The sequence below is a fragment of the Lissotriton vulgaris genome, unplaced genomic scaffold (genome assembly GCF_964263255.1).
Source record: "Lissotriton vulgaris unplaced genomic scaffold, aLisVul1.2 SCAFFOLD_4172, whole genome shotgun sequence".
Lineage (NCBI taxonomy): Eukaryota > Metazoa > Chordata > Amphibia > Caudata > Salamandridae > Lissotriton > Lissotriton vulgaris.
Genome location: NW_028242404.1, coordinates 75,181 through 100,023, shown reverse-complemented (window position 1 = coordinate 100,023; position 24,843 = coordinate 75,181). Strand labels below are relative to the sequence as shown.

The window sequence follows — 24,843 nt, the reverse complement described above, 5'->3', positions numbered from 1 at the left end:
AAGGATCTCCAAGTCCTTGGAAATTGAGCTTGCCTCCTGCTGAACTCTCAGCGATAACAGACTTCTCCAACCAGTTCCCATGCATTCTCTTGCTGGAAATTTGATGTGCCTACAGTTCTGCTGGGCCTTCTGAGGGACTGTGTGTCGCAAGGAGTTGTAAGCGCAACTCACAAAGAAGAAGCGTGACGCCACTGCAGGCGCTGTCGTCACATCACGAAAGAAGGGTGTTGCTGCTGCTGCATTGCATCACTGAAGCACCTCGCATCGCCGGAGAAGAGTTTCGCCATCGCAGCAAATACCGTCACATCGCTGGAGAAGCGTGACGCCACTGCAGCAGTTGTCGTCGCATCGCTGAAGAAGGGGATCGCCGTTGCTGCTATCACCGTCACCGTCGCAGCAGACGCTGTCGCATCACAGGGGAAGCTTGTCGCAGGGCCTGCTGCAGCTCAGAAGATTCACCGAGTCAGGCGTGCACGCATCGTTATCACATCAAGAAGAAGATACCATTTTGTTTCATTGCACCAGATCTGCTTCGCATCACGGCGTTGTGGGTCGCATCACCACAGAAGCACAGTAAGAAACTGACGCATCACCTCCCCACACGGAGAAGAACCGATGCATCACCGTCCCCTACGCAGCAGTAGGGAACCGACGCTTCACCCTTCTTGCGTGTAAGGAACCGATGTATCACCTTCCCTGCAACTCTTTTGTTGCATAGCGTTACGCATCCTAAGGTACATTGAACGCAAAGTGTCGCATTTGCCATGAAAAAAGTACTAAGATATTTCTACCATTTTAAAGTACAGTATTGTGGAATTTTGTCATTTGTGGTCTTGTGTTAAGTCTATATAAAAATACTTATTTTTATAATACAACCTGTGTGTTGTCAAGCTTCCCTGAGTTCCCTTGCTGGGAATTTGAAGTGCCTCCTGTTGTGCTGGGCCTTCTGAGGGACTATGTGTCGCCAGGAGCTGGAAACGTGACTCACAAAGAAGCATGACGTCGCCGCAGCTGCTATCGTCGCATCACTGCAGAAGGTTGTCCCCGCTGCCGCACCGCCAAAGAGTGTCACAGGAGATACCGTTGCATCGCTGGAGAATCGTAATGCTGCCGCAGCCGTTGTCGTCCCATCACTGAAGAAGGGTGTCTCTGCTGCCGCTGTTGCATTGCATCACCAAAGCGCCTCGCATTGCCGGAAAAGAGTGTTGCAGTCACAGCAAATACCATCGCATCACCGGAGAAGCGTATCGCAGGGCCTGTCGCGGCTCAGAAGATTCACAGAGTCGCCGCACGGCCATCGGGCATGCATGCATTGTTGTTGCATCAAGAACAAGACGCCATTTTGTTTCACTGCTCCAGATCTTCATTGATTCACGGCATTGCGGGTCTCATCGCCACGGAAGCGCAGTAAGAAACAGACGCATCACCTCCACATGCGGAGAAGTACCGACGCATCACCGTCCCTTACGCAGCAGTAGGGAACCGACGCATCACCAATCTTGCATGCAAGGAACCAAAGCATCACCTTCCCTGTAACTCTTTGGAACACTTACGGACTACGAGGACACTGCTAAGAAGAGGAGCTGAAAAGCTGCCAGAAGGAGTACTGGTCCCTGGCTGTGTGTGCTTTTCTGGGTTGCTGCTTCTGTCTGTGGGCAGAGGAAGGACTGGACTTAAACTTTGCTTTGGTATCCTGTTTAAGAGGATTCTTATATAATAATAATAATAATTCGGCATTTTGTAGAGCGCGAACAGCTACCTCGCGAGGAGGTGTCCCGGCGCTAGATGAACAAGGTAGGATTCAGACCATGTGGACTAGAAGTGGCAGTGTCTAGCGCGGTTGGACAAATAACCAGGTTTTTAGCAAACGCCTAAAACATAGTTCGGAAGAAGCCTGTTGGAGAGCTGGGGGCAGGGAGTTCCAAAGTGCTGCCACATTGGACGAAAAAGTTTGTCCTCCCAGCCGAGCTCTTTTTGCTCTAGGAACTACAATCTGAACACGTTTGTTGGATCTGACGGAGCGAGCTTGAGTGTACCTTGGCAGTCGTGCTTTCAAATAATTAGGACAGTTGCCGTACAGAGATCTAAAAGCCAATGTAAGTGCCTTGAATATTATTCTGCTTGCTACTGGCAGCCAATGAAGGGAAAGAAGATGCGGAGAGACTGAATGCTTAAAAGGGATCCGCATTAATAGTCTCACAGCCGCTTTTTGGACCAGTTGCAATTGCTGTATAAGGTACTTTGGTGAGCCCAGATATAAGCAATTGGCGTAATCCAGCCTAGATGTCACTGTGGCATGGATTACGGTTTTACGGCAGCTTGCTGGTAGAAGACCGTAGGATCTTACGAAGATTTCTTAGCTTACTCAAACAGCAGCCCGTTACTTGCTGAATGTGAGGTGCAAAGGACAGATTGTCATCCCATCGTACCCCTAAATTTTTAGCCGAGTGGCTAGGCGAGGGGGCTTGACCGATCTCTGTCTCACCTCCATCTTATTGGCGTTAAGTTTTAGTTTATTTGTGTTCATCCAAGAGGCTACGTCTTGGAGACAGCCCTTGAAGCTCAGAAAAGATGCCTCCGACACTTCTGAATATGGGAACACCAATTGGGTGTCATCGGTATATGATATTGCCTTAATCCCCCAGTTGGCGATCAGCGTGAAGAGCTGGGCCAGGTAAATGTTGAATAAAAGTGGGCTAAGAGCCGAACCCTGTGGGACGCCCAGGTGAGGGCTTTTGGTGTTGAAGAAACATCTCCCAGTGCCACCTTCTGTGATCTCTGGGTCAGATATGATTGTAGCCACTCCAGGACCGGGTCCTGGATGCCTATCTCAGCCAGTCGCGACAGCAGTATTGTGTGGTCAACCGTATCAAAAGCGGTCGATAGATCCAGGAGTACCAGCATTGCAGAGTCTCCTGAATCCATCGACCACCTCACTGACTCTGCCACCTCAATTAGTGTTGTTTCAGTGCTAAAGCCGGGTCTAAAGCCTGATTGCGTCTCGTGAAGTATTTTGTTATCTTCAATAAACTGATTTAATTGACACTGGATTACTTTCTCCAGCATTTTACCCGGTGCTGCCAGCAAAGAAATCGGGCGGAGATTACTAAGATCCTTGGGGTCCCCGTTAGGTTTTTTCTTTAATGGGAGGAGAGTAGCATGTTTCCAGATATTCGGGAACACCCCGATGAGATGGAAGTGTTCCATATTTGCTGAATGGCAGGGCCCACGAAGTCAGCCATGAGATTCCAAAGTTTGGGGGGGCAGGGATCGTCAGGTGATCCTGACTTACAGCGATGTAATTCTAGCATAACTTCTTTAAGGCTATTGGATCAAATTGTGTCAAAGCAGACCCGCTCAATATTTTGTCGGCTAGATCCTTTTTTATCGTTGACCTCGTTGGGCAGAAAGACTCATAGACCCTTTTAATTCTTGAGTCAAAGAAGTCGGAGATGCTATTGCACAGCAAGATCGACAGGGGGACTTCCCTCTCGACACATATTGGTTTGAAGAAGGACTGTACTATTTTAAAGGTTTCTTTACCCGAATGTTCGGCTTGTTGAATAGAGTTCGCATAGAACTGTTTTTTTGCCTTTCTAATGGCTTTATGCAGTTGTTTGGATTCTTCTTTATAGCAAACTTTCCCTAAGGGTTCGTAGTTTAGTCTCCAAAGCCGTTCAAGCCTTTTACAGACCGATTTTTGTGATCTAAGATCCTGGGAGAACCATGGAGCGGAAGGGGAATCACGTTTAGAAATTGCGAGTGTTGCCGGGGCAATGGAAGAAACCATATTCCTGATCCAATCATTAAGTAGCTTCGCGTCAGTTTTGACGTTTGAGGTAAGGGTAGGTAAGTTCTGAGCAAGGATTGGACCCATAGTGGCGGGGACTAATTTATCCCATTGTCTCTTCATAAAAAAGCGCTTTTTTGACACAGGTTTGTCAACTGCTAATTTTAGTTGAAATGGAATCAGAAAATGATCTGACCATATCAGTGGAAGCGGTGTCTCTGCCACCATATTGTTGATGTTGGAAAAAATTAGATCGAGCATATGGCCCGCTCTATGCGTTTGGCCCTCATTAATGAGCCTCAAATTGGCTGAATTCAATGTGGATCTCAATATCTCTGCAGGGATACAATCCTCCCTATCCATATGAACATTGAAATCCCCGACAACAAGAAACTGAGGGTGAAGGAGGGAGGTCTGGATAATGATATCCACCAGAGTAGTTAGATGGGGCTCCTCTCCCCCTGGGGGGCGATAGATGACTAGTCCCGCTAGTGATAGTTGGGGGCCCACTTGGAAACAGAAATGTAGTCCCTCAAGTCCCTCAATGAGTGTGGGGGCAGAGGCGGTGAGTGTAAGCTGCTCATTAAATATAACAACCACACCGCCACCTCTTTTTTCACCTACCCGATTGGAGAAACATATTTTATACCCCGGGGGAATTGCCAATGCAATGGCGGTCATATTGTCCTCATTGAGCCAAGTTTCTGTAAGAAACAGCGCATCCCACTGATGTTCTTCCAGTAGCAGCCAAATATCGTCTGTGTGCTTAGCCAGGGCTCTACAGTTCAGTAGTCCCGCTTTGAGGTCTCTGCTGACCGATGGTTTGGGTTTAATAATTCTTTCAGTCCTCCCGTCAGTCGGTATTCCTAATAGTGTCCCACCAGTCTTGCAAGCCTGGGGGAGAGTAGAGGTCACGAGGTCAATCTTGTGAGTGCAGGTATCAGCCATGGTGTTTAAAGACCGTAGGTTTTCCGCGACCACACAATTCGGCTTTTATATGCGGCCTCTCCGTCAGCATGCCCGGCCCCGGCCTCAATCCGTTCGCGGACGGGCACAGACGGGCTTGCATTAGGCGCGCCTTCGGCGCGCATGCGGTGCGCCCGCTGCGCTCGTCCGCTGCGCTTCCGGAAGATGCACATATTAAGTAGGAGGTGAATGATTGGAAGGGGGCATGGCCTGGTGTTGGGGACGTGGCCTCAGTGTCCCGGGGATGGCGGCAACACAAACAAATATCCTGCGGCAGCGTTTAGACTGCAATGCGGTAAATGCCCAAGGGGGAGTGCAAGTTTTTGTCTTAAAATCACAAAACTACAGTTACAATTTTAAAATATCAGCGCAGCGTCACTCCCGGCTTCCGCCTCAGGAGGTGTGTTGTTCAGGGATCGCGCTAGCGAATCAGCGCGCTGTATATGACCCGGTGGGAAGGGGGAGTGGCCTGGTGTTGGGGGCGTGGCCCCAGTGTCCTGGGGATGGCAGCAACACAAACAAATATCCCGCGGCAGCGTTTAGACTGCAACGCGGTAAATGCCCAAGGGGGAGTGCAAGTTTTTGTCTTAAAATCACAAAAATACAGTTACAATTTTAAAATATCAGCGCAGCGTCACTCCCGGCTTCCGCCTCAGGAGATCTGTTGTTCAGGGATCGCGCTAGCGAATCAGCGCGCTTTATATGACCCGGTGGGAAGGGGGCGTGGCCTGGTGTTGGGGGGGTGGCCTCAGTGTCCCGGGGATGGCGGCAACACAAACAAATATCCTGCGGCAGCGTTTAGACTGCAACGCGGTAAATGCCCAAGGGGGAGTGCAAGTTTTTGTCTTAAAATCACAAAAACACAGTTACAATTTTAAAATATCAGCACAGCGTCACTCCCGGCTTCCGCCTCAGGAGGTCTGTTGTTCAAGGGTTTGATGTTGAGATTGCCTCCTGTTAAGAAGTCTCAGGGACACATAGACTTCACCTGTAGCATCCCTGAACTCCACTGTTGGGAGTTCTGACCTGTCTTTTGGTACGAAATCCAGTTATGGGCACTTAGAGGTTGTTCCTGCTGCAAAGACCTACTTGAAACCATCAAGAGCATAGCCCTTCCTGTGCCTCTTTTTCTGACGCAGCACTTCTGTAAAGGGAGAATTTACTGTGAAACACCCTGTGCGGCTGAAGACATCGACACAGCACCTACCAGTGGCAGACGAAACTGCCACAGCCTGAGTTTAGTGCACCATGTTTCCGGGGTCCATGACCCCCCTCACTGACTCCGATGCAGGCCCTGCTCTGAAGCTGAAAGAATCAATGCATCTCCTGTTTGCCAAAGACACATTAACCTCCAACACATCCAGATTTCTACACATCGCACCTCTGCACCAAGTTTTTATGACGCATCACCTGCAGACCAGAACAGTCTTGGATTTGAATGCATCGCTTCCCCCTCCAGTCTGGATTTGATGCAACACTTCTCCTGGGTGCAGTACAACAGACACATTGCCTCCTCGTAGACTCAGGAGCTGATGTATCACTGTGTTTTTCTATGTTTTTGTTCTCCGCAGCTGTTTTGCCTTATTGATTTTGACGCATCTGAGTTACTTTTGTAAAATCACTGCATCCATAGAGTTATATTGAAAGAATTGCTTGAAACATTTGAAAAGTCATATTTGGGTTCTGTATGTTAGATTATTGTCATTTTGGTCTTGTCTGTTTTAGATAAAGATACTTTATTTTTTTTAACTGGTGTGGTTTCCATTTTGTTTTCACTGTGTTGCTTTGTGCGTTATGTACAAATACTTTACACACTGCCTCTAAGATAGGCCGGAGTGCTTTAGCCAAGATACCAAGGGGGCGAGCAGGGATTATCTTGGGAGCGTAATCTTCTTATCCTGATTAAAAGGAAGGGTCCCTACTTGGGCAGGGTGTATACCACTGCCAACTAGAGACCCCAAATTCTAACACCCATCCCCAGACAAGGTGACCACTCTACAGAAAACAAAATGAAACCCTGTTACAGGTTGTAATACCAGCCTGACCCATCTCCTCAAAGGACAATCTGCACAAATGCAAGGTACACAACACTTGAGGAATATTCACATCCGGCAAGATATATTTGCATTGTTTCCAAATATTTATGAGGCGCAGCAAACTCAGAAGAAGGGACAACTACACCTCCAAGTTGGTGTTACTCATTATTAAGTCACGTACACCACCCAGTTGGTGTTACACAGTTTTTAGTCATTGAAAAACTCATTCATTTGGGTGTTTTTATTCACTCCACGTTATAAAGACTTTGCACTTCACGAGCAACAGAGCTGTTGCAATATCTCCAATGCGATTTCTTTTATTTTTTTCACATATCCCAAGAGAGCAGCCAATGGGTAAATTTCCAGGCCGCATCCAATCATTACCCCTATCGCATTGATTATCTGCATCCAGTAGTCTGTGATATGTGGGTATTGCCAAGCTAGGTAAATAAATCCCACCTCAGGACCATTGCTAAGGCTACAAGCCAGCTTTCAGCGATGCTGAACAGTGTATGCTCGCTAATGTATACTAGTATTATTAATTAGTTTATGGCAAAGGTCTTCAAACTTTTTTACTCTGAGCCCCCCCCTAAGCAAAATGTTTTGAGGTCGGGCCCCCCTCCAAAACTTTATGGCAAGGATAGGGGGAGCGGGATGGACATGGCTGCGTGCAGGGAGCGGGGCTTATGAGATGATTTCAGGAATACTTTTTCTATAGCTTATGAACCACACCAATTGTGAAACTTATAAAACAGCAAATGCATCAAACAAAAACAGATATCCCAAACCAACTGCTCCCCATAATTGGGGTGTTGTGAGCACCTCACACTCTTTGACCCCAATGCAACTATACTTGCTGCACTAATGATAACTGCAGTCCTAAGTAGCAGGCTACCTCCTCTGCCTATTTTACCTCTTCCCCACCATGATGGATCATCACCTCTGTCCTATGTTTGAAAGGACAATATGCTCGGATGCCCCTTTTTTTAAAGGTAGACAGTCATAATTGTGATGCAGTGGGCCCCCAAATTCCTGGGCCCAAGTCCTTCTGCATCTGCATCTACTCTTTTATGATAACCAGCAGTGGCCACTTACACACTTGGCAACAGTACCAGCTTCACTAATGTCCCTTTAAAAAAAAAACGTAATTGTCCCCTTCTTTGGGGTATCTCTCTAAAGAAGCGGTCTCTGGCCATTTGTAAACATTTGCATAGAGTGCTCACTATTCTGGGCCTTCTCTTTGACAATATCTATGAATCTCGATCCTTTCCTCTCTCCTAGACCACTTCTGTGAGGCCGCAAGGATCGAGAGGATTAGGGCTCTGCATCTGAATGCAACCCTACTGGCCTTCTACCAGCTGCCCCATGGACTCAGCAGTCACACACAAAAATTCCCCTGAATGGTTAATACTGACTTTGACATGCCTGTGCCTGAAATTGAAGTGGGTGGTGGTAGTGCAGAAAGTTAAAAAAGAAACCGGCCTTCTTACCAGCCATTAATTGATTGAGTCACTTAAGGCCAGAGCCACTGGAATTATGAGTTTCTGCAGCATCAGCGCTTTCCACATAATTATCAGTGTACTGCATTTGCTACATAATCCACAGATTTCAATTACAAAAAAAGTTGATTCTAGCTCCACCGGAACAAAAGTTACTTAAAGCGTGACAAAGTGTTCTGGAGCAGTGGAAGGGCCTTTGCAAAGACTGGTAATCTTGTAGTTGCTTACTGCTGTATTTGGGTGTTAAACTGGTACTAATGAGGTGAAATATTTCCCTTGACAGTTTTACCGTGAGTTAAAATGACAAAATATTGAAGTAATGCTAACTACAAAATGTGGCGCATTGTGCCGCATAATTTACCTTTTCTTGCTGGATAATTTAGTCAAACCTGCCGCATAATTGTGTTCTCTTCTGCTGAATAATTCCAGTGGATCTGCTTAAAGCTTTATGGTGGCAAAGATCTATTCTTTTTAAGATGTAATGTAACAGAGTTATCAGCTGGGATCTGGAATAGTGGAGACACTTAAAAAAATGTCTGCATTAGATATAGTTTTATTACTTACTACTAAAAAGTATATTTTGTAAGAACTTGTTTTATCTCAATCACTGCATCATTTTGCAGCAGTCTAGCTTAGAGTATGTAAACACTGTTTTAAAATAATGACTTACATATTCACAGTGCTTTCTGCCACAGGCTGGGACTTCTTAGCACTATAAACAGGGCCATTGGAATTATGCGGCAGGAGAAGGCCAAATTATGCAGCATGGTTGACCAAATTCAGCAGCAAGCAAAGGCGAATTATGCTGCATATTTTGTGATAGCATTACTGCATTATTTTGCTATTTTTACACTTGTTAACGTTGTCCTGGCCTTTATTACCCCTCATAAGTACCACATTAACACCCACATATAGCAATAAGCAACAGAAAGGTGACCAGTCTACCTTTAGAAAGGTCCTTCCACTGTGAGGTAACATGTGTTGCTGCATTTTTGTATCTGCAAATTATGCAGCAGACAGTGGATTATGTGGCAAATGCAGGAAAACAATAAGTTCAGGGTGAGTGTGAAAGTGGAGGGTGAGAATGAGGACTGAGTTGTCTGAATGCAGGGTGAATTGCCAGATACTTGAAGTTAATCAGCATGTTATTGGCGGGGCTCAGGGTTTCAGATATAAGTTAAACTATTGCTATTATGGAATTAATCAGGGAATCGAGGGTGAAGGAAATAAATAATGTGCTGATCCTGCAACAAACCTCCAGTCTCATGATTAGGGTTGCCAGCTCTTTATTTTGATGTTGCAGACGGCACAAAAATAAACAGTCACCTAAAGCCCTATTTTCAGCACTTATCTGTGTGTACTTCGAAAAGCAAATATAAAGTACTTTTAAATGTGTTCTAGGGCTGCCTGAATGATTCATGACTGAAAATAAAAGGACCAGACAGAAAGTCACATTGCAAATGAATACATACTTTTTTATTTAAGACCCTATTTAGTGTCAAAGCAAGGCCTTTGCAGGCTCTTTAAACATACATGGCTGGCATTTTTAGGTTTCGGCTACCGTTCCACTGCGTAAGCAGTGGGTAGGCGGAGCCGAAATCTTTTATTAGTAGTATAGGGGGCCTGAACACGCCCCTCTTCTCCATTGGCTGGCCTCGTAAATGCTGGCCAGCCATTGGAGGAGAGGAGCGTCACTGAGTTCAGGGCCCGCCTTGACGCGATTGGGGGGCGTTTCCGTGTCTTTTTTTTAGTCACGCCCGCTCCTCTTCCCATTGGCTGGAATTTTACCTTCCAGCCAATGGGAAGAGGAGAGAACGAAAACACGCCCCCCAATCACGAAAATGGCAGTGGTTTCTCCGAGGCCTTTCTGCCTCGGAGAAACGTGGTCGTGGAGGGCTCCTCTCTTGTCAAAGTTTCCTCAGCTGATACGAACAGCTGCCGCTTCCTCTGCTCTCCTCCAACTGCTGCCACCTGCGAGAAAATTAACTGCGCCACGGGCTTCCGACTCACAAGCACCACCGCCTGCAATGTCACGTTGTGTTTTGTGACGGACAAGTACTTCTTCTTTGTATGGCTGCTCTGCTCGGGCAGCAGTCCCAAGTTAATATTTCGGTGTTTTTTGGGTTTCTTTTCCCCAGGCTCTTACGCTGCCCGTTTTTGACGTCCGGCTGTAGCGCCAGGAAACCTTTAGTAACCGGCCACCGACAGAGCAGACCGCACCCAAGCGTCCGCGTTCACTTCCTGGTGTGTAGGAGCCTAATCCTCTGCGGCAATCAAGGAAGGTGCACGGCCTAATCCAGGCCGCGGCGCCTTCGTTCAGGCATCCTGAGTGCCGCTCAACAGCAGCTGGAGGATCGAGCTGATGAGGAGCAGGCAGGATTCCCTCAGCCGTGCAGCGAGGACTCCCAACAGAAAGCGGTGCCGGAGTTGTCCGGTGACGAGCGCGGCGACGAGGAGCAGCTGCAGCACTTGTGGGGCGCTGTCCCCCAAACCAGCCGCACCTGCCCGGCCTGCCCCCTCCTCAGCCTCATCCGCTGTTCATAAATGGCATCGCCGGGCCCCTGCACCCCGAGCCCCTGCAGCCTCCTGCCGCTGGCCTGCCCAGGGGCATGGCTGCAGTGAACATGATGAACAACCTCCCTGGAGCTGTGCACGTAGCCCACCAATCCGGCCTCCGGGGGCTCCATCGCACAGGTGGCACAGGCGGCGGTGGCAGCCGCCGCGCTGGGGTCGGCCGTGGGGCAGCCGCAAACTCAGCCCCCTCCCCCCGCAGCTCCCGACACGGCGGCGGCCGCATCACGGTTCCGGGTGGTGAAATTGGACTCTAGCTCTTAGCCCTTCCGCAAGGGCCGCTGGACTTGCACCGAGTACTACGAGTGGGGGCAGCCTGTGGAGGCCCCTCACAGGGTGGTGGAGAGTGTCAGGCAGGTGGCCGAGGAGAGGGAAAGCACCAGCGAGAGCTCGGCCAGCAGCACTCTGAGCCACTATACGGAGTGCGCAGGCCCCGGTCTGCAGCAGGGGTACTCGGAGCCCGGGGCTCAGAGTGCCACCTTGCCAGCACAATCGCACCCACCTGAAGGCGGCTGTGGACAGCAAAAGCCGGGCTACCAACCTCCATTGAACCCTTCGGCTGGTCATAGTATGGGGGCCGTGCCTTCAGTGCACCAACAACACCCCTATTCACAGCCTGTACAGACTCTGCCCCAGCAGCTCCACTATGCAGCCCAGCAGCAGATTCCCTCCGCCCTCATCGCCATGCCGGCTACTCAGACTACTGTTACAGGGAGCGTGGCTGATTACTTGCAGCACCCCCATAAGCTGCAGACCTTGGTAGGGCCAGGGCCAGGGCTCCTGGGCATAATCTTTCGTCACACATGCAATCCACAGCCGCACAAGCACAATCCACGGCCTCTGCTATGACTGCTGCACATGCACCCACGATGATGCCCACGTCAGTGGTCACCAGTCAGAATGTGCCCCAGCAAATAAATCTCCCCCTTGCAACGCCTGTCAGTCACAGCGTGGGTCAATCCTTAAATCTGCCCACTGCGTCGCAGTCCAGTCATAATGTGGCAGTGGGTCAGCACTTGAATCTGCCCTCCACGGCGCAGCGAGCACCAGCAGCTATTAACCAAGGAATGCCCTCCCTCATGCAGCAGAGTGCCCCCACTCTAACTGCACCTCTCCTGCAGCCGCTTCAGCCCCAGGGGGTGCCGATGGGCCCGCAGAGCCTTCCTCAGTAACTGGTCATGGCAGCGCAGAAGGCCCCCGTTCCCGCAAAACCCCAGGCTCAAGGATTGGAACCCGTGCTTCAAGGAATGAATAATCAGCAGATCCCGGCTGTCGGCCCAATTGCCCCTGCCTCAGCCGCTGTTAGCCAGATCAGCTTGACAGCTTCTGCTGGTCTGGGCCCCGCACCTGTCATGTCCCAGCCCCCCACTGTACACAACAGGGCTCAGGGTGTTGCTCACTATCCTGCCAGTTTACCGGTGTCTCAGCACATACCACACCAGATACCTCTTAAGTTCTGCTCAAATCTTTGCGCCCTCGCTCATCCAGTCAGTGGCAAATCAGATCCCAGATGCAAGGCGTCTCATGGAGCACTCGGTGGCCGGTTTGCCGCAGTCCATCATCGCTGAAGGCATTTCAGGAATAGGTGGTTCAACTTCTTTGGAAGGGAGGGGTGGCAGTCTAGCGGGTCCGGCTTCTTCCCTTGAAGTCCTTACCTCTGGTCGATGGCGAGGATGACAGGTAAGGTCATGTGATGGCCTTGGTGTACCCTCTACCCTTTCACAATTTGGTTGACTCAGTGATGGCGTGTCCTGTGACTTCGAAAACACTCTCTAGTACTCACCTTTTGTGCCTTCTGTTTTGTGCTTACAGTATTGGGGGGAATTGTGCATCTTGCTGTGCATCTTGCTATGCATCATGGTTTTTAATTTTGTAGATCTGAACCCTAATTTAATACTACTATGTTAAAAAAGATTTATACATCGGTTAACTTTGGACGGCACTTTTTGGATGTCCTTAACTCCATTTAAACTGCTTTTAGAAACTGTGTGTCTTAAAGCACGCGTTTCCGTAACTGCTAGGTACTACTGTGTGTTTGTGATGCGACACAAACTTCCAGAAGTAAAGTGCAATTTCTCTTTGACGAATTCCAGGTATTTCAAGCAGGGTCAAGAGTGTCTGAGATGGTAGGGTACAGCTGCCTGTTGTTTGCCCATGAGTCTGTTTTTTCTCCTGAACTTTTTCCTAGTTATTCATTTCTATCCAGGATATGAATCAATGTATTTTCTACAAGGCGTACCTCCAGTTCCCCACCAGCCCAGCTCTCATTCATGAACTCAGACCGGTACTTTATCTCCTCATCCGCTCCTCTCTGCCCCCCACCCTCACCTCCACCCCTCATATCTCATCACAGCGCCCGCTCTTTCACCCTCTTTCAGATTTCTCCTTTCGCCTCCACGTGCTCAATCTCTGCCCTTTCTCCTCAGAGTGCACGCATCCCTCCTCACCTCCGGTTTCTGGAGTGTCCCTGTTCTCTACTTGTCCCCATCCCTCTCCCCCATCTTCCATCCCTCTGATCTCGCTTCTCCACACTCTTATCCTCTCCCTGCTCCCCTGGATGTATTCCTCTCTCCTGGTGTCGCTGCTGTTTCTTCTCCCTCGCACCCCTCTGTTCTTTCCCTCTCTTCAGTCCTATCTTCGTTCTTTCTCCTAAACTCGCCTACACCCCCTCTATATATTCTGCTCTGTCTGTACCCTTGCCCCTTCCATCTCCCCTTTGCTTTCTCATGTCCCTCCTTATGCCCTGTACCCATCCCTCAAGTTTTCCCTTCCCCCTCCCCTCTTTGCTGCTGCCCTCAACTCCCCCTCTTCTGTCTCTGTCTGCCCTCTCTTTTCCGGTCAGACATGTCCCTCTTCCCCTCTGCTCACTGCCCCACCCCCGCTTTTGCACTTTCCTTGCTCCCTCTTTCGCCTACTTCTTTTCTTCTCCTGCTCTCACTCTCTCACTCTCTCACACTCTCACACTCACTCTCAATCTGTTCTTGTTCTCCACACCTCTGCTATCTCTCCATTCCATGACCTAGAACCCACTTCCGGCTCTCTACCCCCGCAGTTCTCGGCTCTTGCTTGCTCCCGCTGATCTACTGTTTATCAAAATAATAGTTTATCATCAGTTTATTAAACACTATAAACATAAAAAGCATATATTCTCAGTTTATCATAAAAATCGATATCATTTACAAGTTTGCATAATAATTAACGACGCTTCTAAAATGAATGGCAATTTTACAGATAAGCCATCTTTCTCTATTCTTTCTCCGGCTAGTCTGGTCGCCTCTGCTCGTCTTCGTCTCATCTCTCACGTCTCAGTTCTTTCCAATCCCTCTCTGTTGCCTCTCGAATCACCCTCCTTCCGCCTGTCTGTTCCTTCTCCTCCATCACTTGTCTGCCCTCCCTAGACATGAACTGCCTCCCCTTCTTCTCGCAGTGCTCTTTCCCTTCGCTGGTGCTGCTTTCCTCCACCTCTGCTTGCTCTCCCTATTCGCGCCGGCTCTCCTCTTGGGTTCTCTCCCTTCCCTCCACCCTCCTCCCCCGGCTCTCGCCGTGAGTGGGGGGCTCTGTGTGAGTGGGGGGCTCTGTGTGAGTGGGGGGCTCTGTGTGGATAGCTTTTTTTGTAGGTGGCTCTGTCTGTGTGTGGGTGGCTCTGTCTGTGTGTGGGTGGCTCTGTCTGTGTGTGTGGGTGGCTCTGTGTGTGTGTGGGTGGTTCTGTGTGAATGACTGTGTGGGTGGCTGTGTATGTGTGTGGCTCTGTGTGGGTGTAAATGCAATAGGTCATGCATATGCGAGCGATTAAGCTATTGGCTTTGTACATGACAATGCCATTTATTTAACAATTAAGCTATTGGTAATGTAAATAACAATGCTATTTATGATTTTTTTTTAAAACACAAAAAAAATGTCATGAACAATGCAAATAGCTCTACCTTTCAATAATGCGAAACCATTGCATTGTAAATGCTTGTTTCTATTGGCAACCCTTTTTTGTATTCCTTTTCATGAAATGCATCTTCACAGTACAGCAGTAAGTTTAAAATGCAAATGTAAGGAATAGGCAGAGTCGGGGCCCAGGGGGTACTCGAAAAAGAAAAAAAAAACTACGCTTAGGTAACCAATTTCCAAATGTATGCAATTGATCTTTAAAGACCTGTGAAAAACTTGGCTGTGCTGGAGTCTTAATAAGACTCCAGACACTGCCCAGCCGAGCCCCCAGGAGCACACCCACTGACATCTGGCCCCGGGGCACTCTGAGGCCTTCAGAGTAAATGAAGACAGCCTGGAAATGCAGCAAATAAACATCACTGCACTTCCAGGCGTCTTCTTTTACATGTGCTGGCAGAGGCCTTTGCGTCCCCCTGGGAACCCATCCGCGCCCCCCCCAGGGGGGCCCGCCCCACAGTTTGAAGAACTGTGGTTTATGGTGTAGTAGCGTATGCTTCCTATTGGGAAAAGTCTCAATCCATCTTGTCCTAATTATATGATGAGTTGGAAACGGGTGGGGTTTCAAGCCGCTTGGTGTGCAGACCCAGGAAATGCAGGGTTGGGACTTCCCAGCACGGTGTCTTAAGACAGATGGCACTACCTACCTTGATCATTACTTACAGCAAATGTTAGCAATTTTGAAACCACTAATACATTAATCTACACTAATATAATAAAGAGAGAGCCCAAACCTTTGAGGCGGGTAATATCAGGAACCAGAGCACCAATCACAACACCCAATACAGCGTTGGAAAGGGCAGTTGCAGCAGAAGGATATAGGCTATGCAGACGCCCAACATATACATTTAAAAGATAAAAGAACCGTGCCAGCAAAGTAGTCCCTTGTGGGCGTGTCTGCATTGTGCTGTGGGCGTGTGCTGGGGGGCGTGACAAACGCTGGGGGCTTGTGGTCCATTCCGCCCTTCATGCCAAGTCTCATATCGTGTGCTGTGGGCGTGGGCGTGTGCGGGGTGTGGGATTACGGGGAAAAAAGCGAGCGGTGTGCCCAATATTTCATTGTTTTTTCTTCCCAGGTTCTGTACATTCCAGCTTCCGGTGTCCACCCTGTTCCCTTTAAATACCCCTGCACCCCATAATCATAACCCACCCTTACTCCTTAAAATACCCCAACACCCTTAAACACTAACACATCTTAACCCTATAAATATACCCTATACCCTAAAACCCAAACCTATCCCTGAACCCTAAAAATACCCCTATCCCCCAAAACCCAAACCTAGCCCTGAACCCTAAAAATACCCCTGTACACCAAAACACAAACCTACCCCTGAACCCTTAAAATACCCCTGTACCCCAAAATCCAAACCTACCCCTGAACCCTAAAAATACCCCTCTACCCCAAAACCCAAACCTAGCCCTGAACCATAAAAATAACCCTGTACCCCAAAACCCAAATCTACCCCTGAACCCTAAAATACTCCTGTACCCCAAAACCCAAACCTAGCCCTGAACCCTAAAAATACCCCTGTACCCCAAAACCCAAACCTACCCTGAACCCTTAAAATACCCCTGTACCCCAAAACTCAAACCTACCCTTGAACCCTAAAAATACCCCTATGCCCCAAAACCCAAACCTAGCCCTGAACCCTAAAAATACCCCTGTACCCCAAAACCCATACCTAAACCCTAAAACTACCCCTGTACCCCATAACCCAAAACTATATCTGAACCCTTAAAATACCCAAACACCCCAAAACATATACCTCAGTACCCCAAAACATATACCCCTATACCCATACTTACATTATCCAAACATTGAAAAAAACATGCTTTTAGCATTCATGCATTTACAATTAATTTCGTTGTAAATGTATGCGTGGTAAAAGCATATAAAATGTAATGCCATGCGTTATAATGGCATTGCAGAGTCATGGTACTTTCGTAATGAAAGTATGCGGAGTGATGGTATGCGGAAAGAAAGTTGCGGAATAATGGGTGTTTACGTACATTGGTGGCACGGCGGCCCACATCTCCAGCAACATACTCATATTTTTTCACCACCGATTTGAAAAATGCACAGGTCTCTCTCATTGATGGCCAGCACCGACATACACTTTTAGACACACCTCCCGCCACAAGATCTGGAATTGCGAACTTTAGAGCTGGGGAGCTACTTTCGAATCTCGGTATCAGCTCAACATCCTGTGATTCCAGGCAAATCGCTTTGTCTCCCCGTGCCTACCACAAATTAATGTGTTCTTCAGTAATGTAAATTGTACTCATGCCATGTTGTGGAGTACGCGCTATATAATATTGCAAGGAAAAATAAAGTAGGGAAACTCGAGTTCACACACTACTGAACGTGCACTCTTAAGTGCATCAGCAGTGCACTGTGAATCGGAGCATTTCACAGGCCTGTCATAGATAAGAAATGCTATCAAAACGAAATCCTACAAAACAATATACTACTGGCCGGCAGCAATTCATACCCGGACTACATGGGGACGGGCTGCTAGTATAGTATAATTGTGTATTATTCAATTAAAACTGGGTAGAAAATAAGGATGGCAGAGGCCCAAGCGCTTATGGTTAGCCCTCCCCTCAAAGAATTCCATTAATATGCACCAGGAGACTATCTAATTGTGACAGTCTTTTTTACCTTTCTCTTCATCATGCACCCTCCTGTTTCTCTTTTTCTTTAATCACCAGGGGGCATATTATCTAGATGTGGGGCATATTATCTAGATGTGCGTTATATAACCCACATCGCACATTTCCATATCGCCGGTATCGCCTGATTTTTTTGCTGTGTTAGCGCATAATTATCAATGCGCAACACGTATGTGAAATTAAATCCGGTGATAGTCAGAGATATGGAACAATAGCGCATGAAAATGTAATGAAGTCTTTTTAAAAAATAATTAGATCCCTTCGCTTTATCCCCCCTCTGATGGCTTTTAGGATCCATCACCACCAATACTGTTTAAAGCTGCTGTAAGTGAAGGAGATGTCCCTACAGACATCCAGACCAGTCATTTGGACTTTGAGGAGAGCTGATCACAGACATATTAGTTTTGGTTAATATAGTGGTTCTTAACCTGTGGTGCAAGGATCCGTGGGATCCGGGTTTCAAATTCAAGGATTTTGTTGACTCAAATCACCTCTAAAAACATCGTTGGTTTGAAGTCTATAGGAGAAGCACTTTTCTGTGCACAAAAGCACAGGAACAACTGACAGACCATTGCTAAAAAGCAACATCTTTATTCAATTTCTTTTAAATTCATTAACTCAGTGAGTCAATTTCAAGATTCATCCTTATTTGGTATCATGTAAAATTGTTGCTCTAGATTTCTGATCTATCCACTGGTTGTATTAACCTCTTCCACGCGGGGCTAATTCCCCTGCAGTGCAGGAAGGGGAGCGGCAACGCGCTGCGCCACGGTGCTCATGATGAGCCCAGCTCGTCATGCTGCACAGTGGAGCTGTGCTCATGACGAGCTGAGCTCGTCACGACTCCGCCCGCTCCCATGGAACGCCCGCACAGGTGGGGAATTAGCCCCGCGTGGGCGGGCCGCAGCAGTTATGACGAGCTCAGCCCATCATGAGCACAGCTCCACTGTGCCTCATGACGAGCTGAGCTTGTCATAACATTGGAAATGGTTAACCTGGATGTTGGAAAGAGGATTCAGTAAGAGTAACTAAAGACTTACTTCTAATAATAAGTCCACCATCACAACAGGAGGTTCATCAGCGTAGGCCAACATTTTTGTCTGATACCCCCTGTTGCAAATAGGTATAATTTTAAGTGCCTGCAGCAGCTTCTCCACAATTGGCAATTGTAACAACAGATCCAGAGGAGGCCCTAGATGAGATTACTTTTATAACAGGGAGGTTCGGCAGGCTATCAGGGTATTGCCTGAATATGGAAAAAACTATTGTAGTCTGCACACAGAACACGGAATTTGAGGACGCAAGGCGAGCAGAAACAGCAGTCTATCTAGGGGTTTGTGTCACGACAAAAGTGGACAAGATAATTAAAGCATATTTTGACCCACTAATTAAAACTATAGCTTTGGAATAAAAGAGGGTTGATGGGCTTCATTTGTCAATCATGGGGAGGGGAAATTTTCTAAAAATGAGTATCTTGCCGAAATTTGAATACCTGTTCAGGTCAATTCCATTAGTTCTGGATGATATCATACTTAAAAACATCAACTCTATGCTATCTAATTTTGTGCGGCAGTACGTGAAGATAAGGAGGTCTATGAAATTGCTGACATTGACACAAGATCGAGGGGGTTGGCAATTCCAAACATTGCATTATATTATTGGGCAGCTCTGCTACATCAAATATAATGTTTATTGAGAAAATTCCCCTGATGGATTTAATTAGAACTAAGTCTTGTAAAATTGGGGGCTTATACAACCTTCTATTGGCAGCGATGCCGGATGATCTAGAAAAGAACAAGGCATGGTGGGTAGTAAAACTGATTAATCCAGATGCAGACTTCTACAGGAGTCTAGAGTTATCTGAGGAAATCTTTTTAGCTTCTAATTTAAAAGCACAGCTATATAAGACTATATTTAACATTTATTTTTCACCAGCGAAGCTTTTTTCATGGGGGAAAAGAGAGGATGATCGGTGCCCTAGGTGTGGGGTGGGCCCGGCCACATTGATACATATGTTTTTCGATTGTGATGAATTGACCCTCTTAAAATCTGGGTTCCTGGGCTTGTTGAAGACCTTATTTGGAAGTAATCTTGAGTTAACTGCTACACTGGCAGTCTTGGGGTATAACAGCTCTCTCAGTTGTAACAATGAACAAGAATATTGCTTGTTTCTTGGCACATTTATATATCGAATAACGGTGGCAGCACGATGGAAGGATAAGGAACCACCCACCTTTCAGATGTGGTTAGCCAGACTTTTGGGAGCCTGGAAACAGGAGGCAACCCTATATGCATGTAGAGGCAGGAAAGTTAGAAGTCTTGGGATAAAAATATGGGCCTGCATTGCAAAGTAGAATGGGGAGGCTGGGCGGGCGCAATGATGGTAAAACGTACAACAAGGAGCACAATAAGTCCTCAGTATGAATATTGTATTTAGTTGTCTGCTTCTAAACTATACCTCTGAATTACATTTTCTTTTTTTCTGAGATGATAATTTTTTGTATTTTGATATGAGCAATATAAGCAATGTCTATCCTTCCGGGACCTATCTGAACACGGTATACTATATGTAGTAGATTATGTTTATACCTGCCTTTTTGTTTTTGTTGCTAATTCTCTTATTATGAAATTGTGTATTATTTATCTGTACTGTTAATCCTCATACTGTGAAATACTGTGAAATCATGTATTATATCTGTTTCTTTTGGAAAAATATATTCTCTGGTGTGAATAAAACAAATAAATAAAAAAACACAATAGGAAGTTCAGTCAAGGTCTCAATAAATTATTCCCTCGCTCAACCCTTGGTAGCTGCAACAGGCAGGCAGGGGTATCTAAGGAGACAGATGTTTAAAGCATTTAAAAACACCAACGCATTAAATAAGTAAGACAGAGCCCACAATAAAGATACTACACCACTTTATACAAATAGGGTATATTTTATGAACAAACAGATATCAAAACGACAAAGTCCAATGTAGGGAACCAGAGTTAATAATTTTTAAAGAATAAACACATTCTAATGCTTAAAAAAATTTGCACCAAATTGGGACATCTGGTTGGGCTTGACCATGACAAAGTTAAAGTATGAGGCCAACCGCAATGGAGTCTTGGTCAGATACACTAAGTGGGAGACCTTCATCAAAATTTTACCTTGAGGCTTAGAAACTTTTCTGAAGGATTTTCTCTCGAAGTTGGGTAGGCCTCTCCAGCAGGCCGGATTCACAGCGACTTTGTCATCTTAGTCCAGCGAGAGTCCCCAGTCAACTCCTGGAGTTCTTGAGCGCTAGAGCTTTAAGCAGTACGAGACTGAAGTTAAGGCTGAGTCGAGGCTCAACGTAGTCGGCTTGTCTTTGAGCATCTAGTTGTCATATGTTTTCTCCTTGGCTCATTGTAGTTTCACTCGTGTTAGCCCAACTTTGCACATTGTTGGCCTCATTTTCTTTACCACACATTACTATATAAACACTCTTGCTCTTCTGCCACATTGCACTTTCACAATGAACCTGCATGTGTTTTTGCATTCTGCTCTTTTCCTGGGATTTAGTCTAAACACCATCGACAAGGTGAAACAACAATGTCCCTTGTCATTCTTTCTGACCTGGCACTAGCACTTAGACATAACACAAGATTGCAGCTGTTGTTTATGTGCACACATGTTCTGTCATATAGATGAGCACATCGGCCAAAAATGCACACATGGAATGAAAGTTCTGAGACAAGATCACTGCATCTGCTGAGATGTGGTACATCCATCTGTGCCTGCTAAAGAACGGTGTCCGCCACCAATCTCAGAGATCTTTGATGTATAATCATTTAGCTTCAGTAGCAGGGGAGGGTGGTTTAGGTTACTCTGCCTCATAAAATGACAGGTCTGTTTATGGTATACAGTTTATTAACCATTCTAACGGTATTTTTAATATGCAGTTGTTTACTAATTGTTTCATGAATACTGCATTTTATAGCATGATAGATTAAATAAATATTCTAAACTCCCTCTGTATCTCGTGTTCATTTTATTTTAGATAAGTACAAGTGAAAGAGCTAAAGGTTGTGTTCTGTTACCGCGATCCCTGAGACGGTGGAGAATGTTGTGCTCAGGGGTGCCAATTCACTTTTTTCTCTTGCAAAGTTAAGAGGGCAATTGAGGCATTATAGCTAGTCCGACAAGGGCATATATATATACTGAGGTGGTAGGGTGACTCATTAACTACATACTAATGTTCTATGGTTCCAAGCATAGTTGTGGTCTTGAGCAGAATTCTTGCAACAGAGTCGGTCACCTTATGGAACTGTTTCAAAAAAGTTACTCCAAACATCTTCAAACTTCTGGAAAATCTTCCTGAAGTTCCTCTTGAGGGTCCAAAGTTTCCAAAACACCAAACAAATGGTCTAGAAGCTCTGATATGGTCCTTGGGATGTTGGGACTACAATTCCCAAATTGCACCTGGCCAGATCGTAAAAGTCCACTGGATGCACATCAGGGTGGGGAATTCTTGGTGGAGATGATGCAGGTGGGCTCTTTTAATCTGTAGATTGCAGCATGTCCACTCCTTAATTCTTGTGAAGGGCTGTAGTACCAGATTGTGCAGTCCTTCAAGGTGCAGTCCTTTGTGTGCAGATCAGGGTTCCAGCAGGGCAGTCCTTCTTCTCCTTGTTATTTCAGGCAGTACATCTGAGTTTTTGTCAACTCTCACATATTTATTCAGTGTTCCTGGGCGTCAAACAGGGGGCAATGGAATGCAGGGTGACACCTTCAGGTGTGATCACTTTTTCCAAAGTGTGGCATTTTCTTGTCCCAGAAATCACTAGTCTTCCAAAATCCATAATTGAGAATGTCTCTTCTGAAGAGTTAGATGTGGCTAAACCTGTCCACTAGTGTGGCTGAGATTCTCTAACACTCCCTTTCTAGCCCCATCAATAATCTGATTACAGGTACCCGTGTGGTTGGTGGTGTAGGATGTGGTGGTGAGCCTGTGCTGTTCTAAAGTGTCATTCATCCTGGAATGACCAGGGTGGCTAGTGCACCCCCATCGTTCCTTGTGCTTGGCAAGTTGAAGTTCTCCTCCCACAGGGAATCCTTTGTCTCTCTAGCAGGCCACTTCACACTTCATTAAGACAGCTAGGCTTTGCCTGGCAGAGGCTGGCCAATGTGAAGAGGGCAATTGGAAGGCTGGATTTTGGCATACAGAATATAAAGGTATACAGCTTATTTTATGTAATAGTTATAACAAATCTAAGAGTGGCAAGTTGTTAGATTTATCATAACTGATATTCGGATACCTTGCATGAAACTCCCAGTTCACTCCTGTCAATATATATGCACTCTGGAAAGCATATTAATATCCCTCAACTTGAAAGACAGAAAACGACTGCGGAAAATGATACAAACGTTCTAAGTGTCAATGATATCCCGGCACTCCAGGACATGATAATCCTACTTGACGACACTGATTCAGGGGAAAATGAGGAAATGATACAATTGGAATCTAGCTTGGAAGCAAGTGATCATACACCTTTCAGAGCACCGTCTAGGTTTTTACCACAAACAATTAAGGATAACCTTGACATCTTTGGAGAAAATGTAACCAGGGACCTAAAAAAACGATATATGTCAGAAAATATGAAGAAACATAAAATGGATTCCAGGAGAGCTCTATTTCACAAGACAGTGAACAAATTACAAGAGGAAGATGGACTCCTTATTAAACCTTCTGATATGGGAGGAAATGTTGTTTTGTGGGGGAGGGAGCAGTACAAGAAGGAAGCTTTGAATCAATTGCAAGACCGTAATTGTTATAGTAAAATCAATCCTAAAGAATATGATCAAGTAAAAATAGATTTCTTTGGAAGGCTAGACACTTGGAGAGACGAGGGATTGCTAAGCTGGGATGAGCGCAAATTCATTAAAAGAGAAAAAAACGACTATCCCAGTATTTTATATGCTCCCAAAATCCATAAAAACCCCAATAGTCCACCAGGGAGACCAATTATCTCTTCCTGCAACAGTTTATTTGAAAATGCTTCATGTTATATAGATTACTTTCTCAACCCTATAGCAAGGTTACTTCCCTCATACATCAAAGATTCAACCTATTTTTTAAAATGTATTTTTTACCATCCGATGGGATCATGAGACGATGGTTTTATTAACATTAGACATCTCTACATTGTACACTAGCATTAGACATGTAGATGGTCTGAGAGCAAGCGAACATTACCTTAATAGAAGATCCACCCGCTTTGCTGCCCAAAACAGAAATATTGGAACTAATGGAATGGTGCCTCACAAAAAATATATTTTTATTTGGCAATGAATACTTCCTACAGGAAAGGGGGACCGCGATGGGCACCTGTTTCGCCCCGAGTTACGACAATTTACATCTAGGCTGGTGGGAGGAACGGGTGCTCGGGGGCGGTCCCCTGGACCATTGGACTGAACACATTCTATTGTGGGTTAGATTTATCGATGACGCCTTCGTGATGTGGCAGGGCACGGAGGCGGAAATTGATTTATTTATTAGTGACCTCAATCAAAATACCTTTAATTTGGAATTTGTGGGTCAGTATAGAAAGACCTCAATAGACTTTTTCGATGTTAGGATAAGTCCATGCAATGATAAGCTGGAAACAACAGTTTTCCGTAAAAGCACTGCAGGTAATTCCGTGCTCCATGCGGACAGTGCCCATCCTGCCGCATTAATTCGAAGTATCCCCTTTGGGGAGTACTACAGAGCAAGGAGAACATGCAGCAGTGAGGAAGAATTTGACAAAATTGAAAAAGAGATGACCATAGGTTCATTGAAAGAGGGTACAAACCTGGTATTCTGAAAGGAGCTGTTAGTAAAGCCCGGAATTTAAAGCGACAAAAGATCTTATTTGAACCATCAAGAACTAAAAAACAACAGGAACTAAAAAAAATCCAAGAGAATAAGATCAACTCTAGATTTATAACCACGACATGGCTTTTGTAGTTCGGACTGGACTGTTCCCATGGGGCACAGGGTCAGAGCTGATTTGCATAAGTGTACTGGGGATGCCCAGACGTGGGTCCCAGGGACTCCACACCACTGGAGTCAAGCTAGCCGGGCTGATGAGAGGTGTTTCCTCGAAACCGGTCCGGTCCTCGGATGCTTGATTCCGTTCTGGGAAGGACATGGCTTTTGTAGTTCGGACTGGACTGTTCCCATGCGGCACAGGGTCAGAGCTGATTTGCATATCGCCATTGTCTAACCCAGGGTGGTGTGGAGTGCAAAAAAACGATGGATTAGGACCCAGATCTTTTGACTGGGTTGAATGTGTGACATTGATCCTCATTCGGTCCATCACCTGTTGTTTTTGCAAACTTGCTATAAGTGTACTGGGGATGCCC

General features: G+C 46.3%; 1 pseudogene; it reads left to right on the top strand.

The window, feature by feature from the left end:
• Nucleotides 1–24,302, top strand: part of LOC147668979 (TSC22 domain family protein 1-like) — a 56,659-nt pseudogene extending 32,357 nt beyond the window's left edge.
• Nucleotides 24,303–24,843: the final 541 nt, after the last annotated feature.